At 39.7% G+C, this 10921-nt stretch overlaps 1 pseudogene across 1 annotated transcript in view; it reads left to right on the forward strand.

Moving 5' to 3' along the window:
- The window catches only part of LOC308430280 (ribosome biogenesis protein NSA2 homolog), a 114471-nt pseudogene extending 104171 nt beyond the window's left edge, over nt 1-10300 (forward strand). Inside the window, exon 2 of the transcript in view lies at nt 9767-10300. The product of the transcript in view is annotated as a ribosome biogenesis protein NSA2 homolog (transcript). The remainder of the gene's footprint in view (nt 1-9766) is intronic.
- Nucleotides 10301-10921: the final 621 nt, after the last annotated feature.

Raw genomic sequence — 10921 nt, forward strand, 5'->3', positions numbered from 1 at the left:
ACGTGGGAACATGTAAGGTACCAGGGGTAAGTGTGCATAGAAAACCTGCAACTGTTCTGAAATAGAATATTAGCAACTTAATTTGTTCTTGGAGGGAAACTGAGTCGGACATAATGATCCATTTTCTTTTCTAAGTGGTTTCCCCGGCAGCTTACAGACCCCCTTGGTGGTCGGTGAGACAATTAAACAAAAGAGCCCAATGTGCTCACCGAATCCTGCCACCCGAAAGCGACCAGCCAATATTACCTGTGACCTTTCCCAGGCGCGTGAGCAGAAAACCCTTCTTGAAAGAGGGAGCGATAAAGAAATCTGGACTTCATTCTTTCATGGGTTTGCTCTTAGGAATGTTTATTGGCGAGACACTAAGAACAAACCCAGTTATTGAAGAGGGAGTTGGGAAGTTGACAAGCATGGCTAAACCCAGCAGAGAAATTTGATGAGGAAATTAGATGCTGTGTAGATGGTGTGTAGTGATTAGTCTCTTGAAAGCCAGGATTATTATATAAGTGGGTGGGGGAAGGGTGGGGCATTTCAACAGATAGACTCCATTTATACAGGTGTGCTCCTCGACATTAGACCTGTAATGCAGTGTGCGTTTTTACATTTCCAGCAAACCTTTCTCCAAAGATGGACACAGTAAGATGAATTGTTGGAGCAGCACCATTTTCTCCTCAACTCTTAGGCTGCAGCAACAGGAGTTAGGAGGAAAAAAAAAAGAGCACAGAGGCTAAATGTGTTTCTGCAGCAGAATTTTAAAACTAAAAGGATGCATTTACAATTCCGTGTACTCGTTTGTATTTGTGTAGGGCTTGGGTTATACACAGAGAACGTTGACTGCTTCAATCAAGGCACTATAATAATCACATAATCCAAAGAAGAGAGAGCCCTAAAGACACAAATGGTCATTTTATCTACTTTCTTGTTAAAAGTAATGATTGAATTTTAAAATGTACCGCCTCCTCCACCAACTAGAGTGACGACATCCCCCCCCCCCCAGTCCCCAGCAGCTATCAGCTGCCAGTGGCCTCTAGTTTCCTGGCTCTTTTCTTATTTTCTTATGGTGCTAGGGACTGAATCTTGGGGCTCATCTCTCTCACTTGGAAGGCAAGCATCCTACTGACACAGCAGTGGCCCTAGCGAGCCCCCGCCCCATCTCTCTTGAAATCATCTTCTAAAATCTTCTTCAAAGACTTGTTTTCTAATGTTCTACCAGACATTCCCATCTGCAGCCTTTGCTGATTTCATTCCATCCGTCAAATAAGATAGGCTGTAAGCTTGTCCAGCACCGCTTCAGGTATGGAACATACGCTCGGCAGAAGTGGATGCCCTGCCCCTTCCCTGTTTGAAGTTAGTTTATACATAAGGGCTGGCTCCCACTCATGGACAAAGCAGAGATGCCCTGTTTTGGCTAATGATGGAGAGAAAGCAGGAGTTTCTACCATGAGTACTGTGTAACTCTGCTGGTGTTTGCCCTCAGCATCAGCACAGGCAGCCAGACCAGCGCTAGATTAAATGGCTTGTTTAAACTGTGGTAAACAAATTTTATATGTGGACTTCTTTGACAACCATTATGATCCTTTTGTGGGAAAAGACTCAACCTTACCAAGCTAAAACTGAAAGTGACATCAAATATGGTCTGCGTTCCAGGTGGTACAGACCAGTCTTTTCTGTCTAAAGCTGGACCAGGCTGGAAGAGAGCATGCACCTGCCTGATGTCGGATGTAAAACTAGTGGCTTTATCTCCAGATCTCAGTCACCTTGATTGTTCTTATTTTAATTATCCACCGGGCATTTCATCTGGTCTTATAGTCATTTCTTTTTAAGAACAGTTTGCTTCAGTGGGCTGTTTGTTTAAATGATATAACCACTAGGTCACTCAAAAGAGAGAGAAGAAAAAAAACAAAACAAAACCAAAAACAAAACCCATAAGCTTACTAATGAATTGAAAGATTTCTGGAGCCTAATTATATAACAAGAAGAAGTTATAAATAATCAAGTTTGGCATGACAGACATTCTGTCTTGGGGACTTACATGGAGTTATAGATGTTATTAACTTCACAAATGGACTTTATCCCTCTCCTAAACAGAACTTAAGTGTTTGGTTTATACAGAGAAGGAGGAAAAAAGATGAAATGGGGAAATACTCAGCAAATTACTTACAAAACATTGGTATGTTATTGACATGATTTTAGCTTATATATGATGGTATGCTTGATAACTATGGACATTTTGTAACCATTTCAAATTCCATGTACTCCAGAGAATTTCTTCACATATGTTTTCTCATGAGTTCTTTAAGACAATCTAATAAGCAAAACCCTTTTAAAACCTTTTAACAGAACAGGAAGCTGAGTTCCAATGAACGTGTGTAATTTTCTCTAATTTTCAAAGCTCGTAGATGGGAGAATTGGGATTCAAACCCAGGCAGTTTGCCTCTAGCTTTCCACTCTTTCAAACCACCCCAGCTCTTAAAACCTGGAGCAAGAAAGTCTCAGGAGGAAGCAAGACCTCAAGGGGAGAGGATACAGATCAAACACTGACTCCACCTTAAGGAACAGAGGAACTGTGTTTGGCTATAATAAACCCAAGACAAGAAAAAAAATAACAAAGAGCAGATACAGAAGGAATTGAGAACAAAGTCAATAGAGCAGCTTAGACAGAGCCAGAAAGCAGAAGCCGGCTGTACATTTATTTATATTCCGTATACAAACCATTGACTTTAGCTATGATTTATAATGTAGAAAATTCCTTTCAGGATCTTAATATGTTAGCTCTTATATCACCTCTAATCACTGTCCTCTCAAACGACTTCAGAGTTTATTGTGAGTTTAAAAGTGTTTCTTTTGTAGCCCAATAATTTTTACATTCAAATGAAAAACACGTGTTTTAAGTGTGCATTAATACTTTTGAAACACACCCATTTTTCATTTCACAGTGGTTTTGCATTTTGCTAAATTAATTGTTTTAGGCGCCAGAAGCAGTTTTTGAAGCGAACACTCTGGCGCACTAAAGATAGGCAAGGACTTCGGAGGTCCGGTGCCCTCCAATTAGTCATGAGTGCCTTGCCTTGTATATATTTCTTTTTACTTTTCATAAACTCTGCCAAGCCAAAACTGTTGCCGGGATTTATTTTACCCTTCGATGGAAGGAACAATTCCTAGGAGGAAAATTATATTTTTGCACATTACAGTTAAAGACGATGTTTGTTTTATTTTCGCAAGATCTGACAGTTTTCTCTTTCTAACCGCCATTTGCTAGGGCAACCTCTAAAAACGCAGCTCATTTTCCTGTCAGAGATCTCTGTTATTTCAAGTATATTTCTTCATAACTTTTTTTTTCCCTTAGAAAACAACTCCAATATGAATTTTTTATGACTGTTCTTCAGTCATCGGAGTTACACCGAACTGTGCAAGGCCGGAGCGATATCCACTTTGGTTGCTGGCGCTGAGAGAACGTTGTACCAGCCACACAAAGGAAACTCGATCCCCTAACAGCTAATTAAAAAAGCATTACTTTCAACCATGGCTGACCTCCAGCCACATAAAGGATAAAGATGGCTCTCTGTCGATCATGTTAACCTAACAGATTCTGGCAAGCGATCATGATGAACGGACAGATCTAAAAGGGGATGCTATTGCTCAGGACTCCAAGGTAACTCAAAGTCCCGCCTCAGAGCTAGGGCTACACCGGGGCTACATTTGCCAAGTTTGGCAGATAGTAGCCACAAGATCAGTAGAAACTGATTTTTCATACAGCCAGGGATTTTGGTGTGAGCATATTTAAGCTATCATGATGAGTTCGTTTGATCTGGCGTTTTTACTGAGCTCTGTTTAAGCCTCTCGGCGACCTGAGAGTCCTGACAGTGTGGCCTGGTCTTCCCTGAAGTCACCTCCAACCATTATGAAGGAGGAACTGAAATCTTTGTTCCGTCCGTCCTTCTGATCTCAGGCAGGCTAGCCATGCGTCACTCACCTTCAGTCAGAAACACGCCGAGAGGGTAAATACACGATTTGCTTACTTATAGGCTATTTCCAGAGACTGGAAATTTTTACATGCCAGAAACATCTGAAATATCACACAAACTCCACCTCTTAAAGCGACATTTCTTTTCGTCTTTTCTTGTTATTCTTAACTCTTTACTGCCTGCGATGGAGAATCCGTTCATAACTTCCCAGTGTGGGGGCGACTTAGAAGAGAGCTCTGGAGGAGCTGTGGAACGGTAGCAAGCCTGATTCTCCCTGATAACGTTGGAGCATCTCCACAAGCTTTCTAGTCTGTGTCCTCTAGCACAGCCCGAGTTGGCAGACCTTTCTTTATGACCCTTCAGAGCTTTCTCTACTCGTAACATTTATAAGATGCACCACGCGTGACAATCTACCTTCTCATGGCGTGCTAGCAAGATCGCAAGAATCTTACGGAACGAGTTCTCGAACATTCTAGTAAACAGTATCTCAGAACTAATCAATCATCCATCCACTTACTATTCCAACCACGCTCTTTAAAAGTCGAAGCAATCTGGTGGGGAGATACCAAAGGGGGCCTCCACTTGCTCAGGGAAGAGGGGGCATGGGGAAAGGATTGTGGGAGGGGGTGAATGGGAGGGGGCAGTGGGTGGGGTATAAAGTGAATAAGTAAAAAATAAAGCTAAATTAAAAATAAACAAATAAAATAATAAAATAAAACATGTCAAAGCACTCAAAAAAACTGTGGTATTCTTTAAGGACGATTTCTGGATTTTCTTCTTGTGCTAGTGTCACATGCTTTCTTCTAGGTGATATCTTTACACACGCCAGCCATTTCAGCACCTTCCATGCCACAGACAGGACTCCTGTAGTCATGTTTTCGGATGCATTTTCTCTGTGTTAATTGTTAGATTTGTTGACTTGGTCTTCTGTCTTCATTCACCCGGTTAAACTTCAACAGTCCAGTGAATATGCTCCTCAGCTTTGAGCCTTGGTTTTGGGTGATGAGAAGTTTTAATGTATTTCCTATGTTTTTTCTAAAATTCTGATATCCAGAATCTGTTCTGTCTCTGTTCTTTTCAATTAGAGATTCTATAAATGTCCAACTTTGCTAGTTTCCACTGTGACTCCCGTGAGAGGCAGTTCTAGTTGTCCCTGTATGCCAGACCAGCGGGGGACTCCTTGCTTCATTGCTCTATGTTTAAAAATACATTATTTCATCATGCAAAAAATAAAAATAGGGTATTGTGAAATTTTACTTGGCGATGTGATTTTAGTGTCATTTTTTTTACTTAGTACTTTTTAAAAAGGTACTTTTGTACTTTTTAGTAAAGTGTATATTTTACTTGGTGTGCTTTTGGTGTGTGTGTGTGTGTGTGTGTGAGAGAGAGAGAGAGAGAGAAAGAGATATTTCCTTACCGTTTTCCAAGAAGGGTGGGAAATTTTACATAATTTATTGACATATTAATATATCTATAACATAATGCTTAATAGTAGCAAGAACATTTAATTTGTACTTTATAACCTATGATATTAAAAAATGGGGGTCTAAAGGAAGTGGAATAGTAAGTAAGAACCATTTTGTATATTTTTAAATTTGTTTTTCATGAACTTCATCCTAAAATTCCTCTAAATCTCTGTCTTTCTAATGGTTTTGGGCACGGCTCATTTTGTGTGATCTAATAACATATTCTAGAAATGGAGAAGCTTGGATTTTGCTTGGGTTTTTTTATTTGCTTTTTTTCCCCCTTTATTATTATTATTATTATTATTATTATTATTTTTTTTTTTTTTTTGAGAAAGGATCTAGGACATCATAATGTCATTGTAGGGCAAACTCTAAATGACATTTGATTGCAGAGAACACCAAAAGTGCAACTGGCACTCCACAAATCATTGATATTAAAATATGGTGTGAAAGGGTTATAAAAATGTAACCTCTGACATATGTCATTTAAAGCACCTCAGTTTAAAGTGTCTTCAAAATGAAACTACTGCCCTTGAGACTGAAGAGAGTGTGGCAGCATTCCTTACAAACTTCACAATAAGTTCTAAAGCACTGCCAGAGTAGAGGAAAAGTGATACACAGACAAGATCTAAGAGACACACTTTCTCTACTATGCTGTTGCTACCAGCTCCATCTGACGAGCCACAGGCTGGGAGAGAGAGAGTTCAGTCATCCAAGTTCAACTTCCAAGATATGCAAATACCTCATTATAAAAGCAGGCAGAATACCAGACAACCCATGGACTGGCCACATTGGCACTTTAAGCACATTTAATAGAAAAAGTGGCAAATGAAATTGTCTAACAGATCAAGATAATCATACACTTCAAAGGCAGCCATGAAACAATGAAGCCATCCTTGATTTCTTTATTTCATGGAAAACTTTAAGCACATAGACGTTTTGAGCAGACTAAAATGAAGAATGGTCTCATGAGTCCCACACACAGATGGCATGATTCAACACATGTTGCCTTTGTTGCTTTCTTTATGATCTCTCCCTTTGCTGCATATTATTTGACTACAAAATGTAATGTTACATCACCTCACCTACGAATATCTTAACATGCATCACGGGATGATTATACATCATCAACACAACTACAGTACTGTTACTTAACAGGGAGTTTAACTGTTTCCCTAACTATTATTAAATATCCAAGAATAACATTCCTTTCTCCTTCTTCTTCATCCCCTCCTCTTCCTGTGTTTCCTCTCCCCCTCCTCTTCTTAGGTTTGAATTAGGGTCCAAATAAGACCATGGTAGCATTTGTGTGAACGTATCTTACAGTATCCTTAATCAAACAAACAGGGTTTTCAGGGGACTGTATGCTTCCAGAATTTGGTTGGTCAGTGGTTAGACCCACCTCAAAAGCCATAAAAGCTTGGGATGGGTGGGCTGCTTCTTTGATTTTGAGCGAGTGAGATGGTTCTACTGAGATTGGCAATCTTCAAGTTTGTCTAAGTGGCACATTCATTGATGGTTCATGAAATACTTGAAAGAGATTGTTTTACAAGAGCTACAGGGAAGAAGACATTCATGTCTGTGGGCAGCAGAGGCAGAACCTAGCAGAGGAGAGATGGGTTGTTTTTGATGTGGAACTTCAAGGAGAAGTCAACAGCCATTGGTGGTGATGCTATTTTTGGGGTAGTATTCTCCAGACTGGTAAAAAGTACCTGCAGTCTATAAGTCTGAATCATGCATGGCTACATTTGGCTAATGTGTCTTCTATACAATCTGGAGTCATGGGCACTGTCTGCAGCTCTGTCAGGAATTCCTTTTCAACTTCCTCTCATTCTTTTTGGCTGTTTCTAATGCAAGTTTTGTTCTGTTGGTCTTCAAAACATGATGCTGATTGGCTCTTGGCTCAGACTGCTGGTTCTTGACTCTTGGCTTTGTTTTCTTTTTCTTTTTAAACCTTCTTTATTGGACATGCTCTGTATTTACAATTCAGGTATTATCACCTTTCCACCAATCCCTTCCCTCTTTCCCCCTCCCACTGTCACCATGAAGGTGCTTCCTCTCCCAACCTCCCTCTCTTACCTTAGCATTCTCCTACACTGGGAAAATGACCCTTTGCTGGACCAAAGTCCTCTCCTCTCACTGATACCAGAGAATGACATTCTCTGTTCAGATGCACCTGGAGCCATGGGTCTCTCCATAACAACTCATTGGATGGTGTTTTACTCCCTGGGAACTGTGGAGGATTTGGTTAATTGATAATTTTGTTCCCATGGGGTTGCAGACCCTTTCATCTCCTTCCATCCTTTCTCTAGCTCCTTCATTGGTGTGCCTGTGTTCAGTTCAATGGTAAGCTGTGAGCACCCTCCTCTGTATCAGTATGACTCTGGCAAAGCCTCTGAAGGGGCATCCATATTTGGCTCCTGCCAGGAAGCACTACTTGGCATCAGCAATAGTGCTTGGGTTTGGGATGCATATGGGATGGATCCCCAGGTGAGGCAGTCTTTGGATGATCTTTTGTCCAATCCCTGCTCCTCTATTTGTCCTGTTATTTCCTCCAATAAGTGTTTTGTTCTCCCTTCTACGAAGGCATCCACCTTCTGGTCTTCCTTCTCTTTGAGCTTCATATGTTCAAAGTGAATTGTTTCTTGGGCATTCCAACCTTTTTATGGGGTGGGCAGTGCTAGTATCTACTTGGATTTCTTTTCAAGTTCTTCTTTCTCCTGACAAATTCTGCTTGTCACTTAGGCTTTTGGGGAAGCTTCTGGTTTTAAGTCAGTATATTTGCAGGACACCTGCCATGAATAGTCATCTGATTCACATTAATTGTTTTCGTTGTAGCAGGAATGAACTCAGTGCTTAGTCTTCAGTTCATAACCCTCCATTCTAGAATATAAACTGTTACAGACAGGAACTGTGGCCTCTCCCAGAGCAGCTGCTACAACAGCACCTGGCATGAGTAATGGAAAAGAATTATTTGCCAACTAACCTACTGCCATTTGACAGTATTTTTTTATATTTAGATTAAAATTGTTTGTAAAATGTACATAATGACTACTTAATCCACCTCTTTTGCACTCATTAAAGGGATACCTACAGTTCTTGGTAGTTTTCTTTGATTTATATTTATTACGATACATGTCTTATGCTTTTAGAAGAGAAAGAGAACAAAATCAAATCTTTTATAGCTCAAAGAATTCAATGAGTAAACATGTCTCTACAATATAGTGTCAAATGAATTATTTTATTTTTCCAATTAGACTTTTTATTAATTAGATTATAATATTTTGATAGACAATATTGATTTTTTGTACCTCTTTAGACTTTTATGTACCTATTCTTATATTTAGCACAAAGGTGGTCTAAGAGTGTTTAGTTGACTTATAGAATGTTAGAATACCATTGAAATAAAAAAATATAAAGCCAAAATTCTGACATTACTCAAATGTTGCCTTCTAAGATTCAAATTCTATTATTATAGTAATTATTTTATGTGAATAATATTTTACAGTTGTATTGATTTTATGTGTGTAGACAAGACAAGTGTCCAGGAAAAACACCAGTCTGGAGTGCTGTTTGTTATTTGAATTGTGATTCTTCCTTTTTAGAAAATAAGGTAAAATAAAAGAAATAAAAAATTACCTTAAAAAGTAATTTATTGGCCACGAGGAACAGCGGAGATCCAGGGATGCAGGCCTGGCGAGACTGCCCTGTGAGTAGCCAGGGTGCAGAGAGGGCTAGACCTGGTGCGCACAAAGTGCGGCCCCCTGATTGGTTCAGAGAAGCAGGAACCCTGGAATAGAGACTTATTATCCACCTGGAAAGCCATCACATTAGGACCAAATGCTCAGGCCATTTGCCACCTGGAACAATGGAGATCAAGGGACACAGGCCAGGTACACAGGAGAGACAGGAACCAATCACTGACAAGACCACATATAATCACAGACAACAAGAAGGCAAGAGGAAAGTGAAAGAACTTACCAATGGATATCAAGAAAACCTGGCAACATCAGAACCCAGCTCTCCCATCACAGCAAGCAGTGGAATGCCAAACACTCCAGAAAAAGAAGACTCAGACCTGAAATCATACCTCAAGATGATGATGGAGATCTTTGAGAAGAGCATGAATAACTCACTTAAATGGGAATGGGAGGAAAATCATAAAGAAATAGAAGCTTCTAAAGAGGAAACATAAAAATACTCAAAGAAATTAAAGAACTAGAGGAAAACAGATCAAAAGAGATGAAGGAATTGAAGAAGGAATTTAAAATGAAAATGGAAACAATAAAGAAAACACTAAGAGAGACAACCCTGGAGGTAGAAAAACTAAAAAAGAAATGAGGAGTCCCCTGCTTATCTTCTGGACAGAGAGGGGCAGTCGAGAGCAAAAGTACTTTCCGACGGGATTAAGCAGAAACAAAAAGAAAAGGCCGGAAAGTGGGAGGTTCTTCAAAGTTCGTGCCCAAGGAGAAACAGAAGTATTGAAAGTTATTCAAACAGGAAAAAGAACAAAGAAGGCATGGAAGAGAATGGTTACTAAAGTTTGCTTTGTTGGTGATAGTTTTACAAGAAAACCACCTAAATATGAGAGGTTCATTAGGCCAATGGGTCTGCATTTCAAAAAAGCCCATGTCAGACACCCTGAGCTGAAAGCTACCTTTTGTCTGCCTATACTTGGTGTGAAAAAGAATCCATTACCCCCACTGTATACAACTCTGGGTGTGATCACCAAAGGTACAGTTATTGAAGTGAATATGAGTGAGTTGGGCCTTGTGACACAAGGAGGCAAGGTGATTCGGGGAAAGTACGCCCAAGTTACCAACAATTCTGAAAAAAAATGGGTGCATAAATGCAGTTTTTCTGGTTTGACAGTGATGACATTCCACTCACTACCGAAGACTACACACTGTCAGGAAAACACCGTCACTGTAATCTTTCTGAACTACCAAGCAGCCTTACCCCATGTGCAGTTATCAAGTATTTATTAAATTGTAAAGGAAAATAAAACACTGCCCAATTAAAAAAAAGAAGAAATCAGGAGTCACAGATACAAGCATCTCCAACAGACTACAAGAGATGGAAGAGAGAATCTCTGGGGCTGAAGACAACATTGAAAACATAGACAAAACAGATGCAAAGGCCAAAAAGCTCCTAACTCAAAATGTCGAGGAGATCCAGGACACAATGAGAAGACCATACCTAAGGATAATAGGAATAAAAGAGGGAGAAGAATATCAACTAAGAGGCACAGTAAATATCTTCAACAAAATCATAGAAGAAAACTTTCCTACCCTTAAGAATGAGATGATCAAGAGCATAAAAGAAGTCTACAGAACTCCAAATAGAGTGGGCTAGAAAAGAAATTCTTCCTGACACATAACAGTCAAAATGCCAAGTGTCCAAAGAAAAGAAAGAATATTAAAAGCAATAAGAGAAAAGGTCATGTAACATAAAGGCAGACCAATCAGAATCACACCTGACTTCTCAACA

Source organism: Micromys minutus (genome assembly GCF_963924665.1).
Source record: "Micromys minutus genome assembly, chromosome: 15".
Classification (NCBI taxonomy): Eukaryota; Metazoa; Chordata; class Mammalia; order Rodentia; family Muridae; genus Micromys; species Micromys minutus.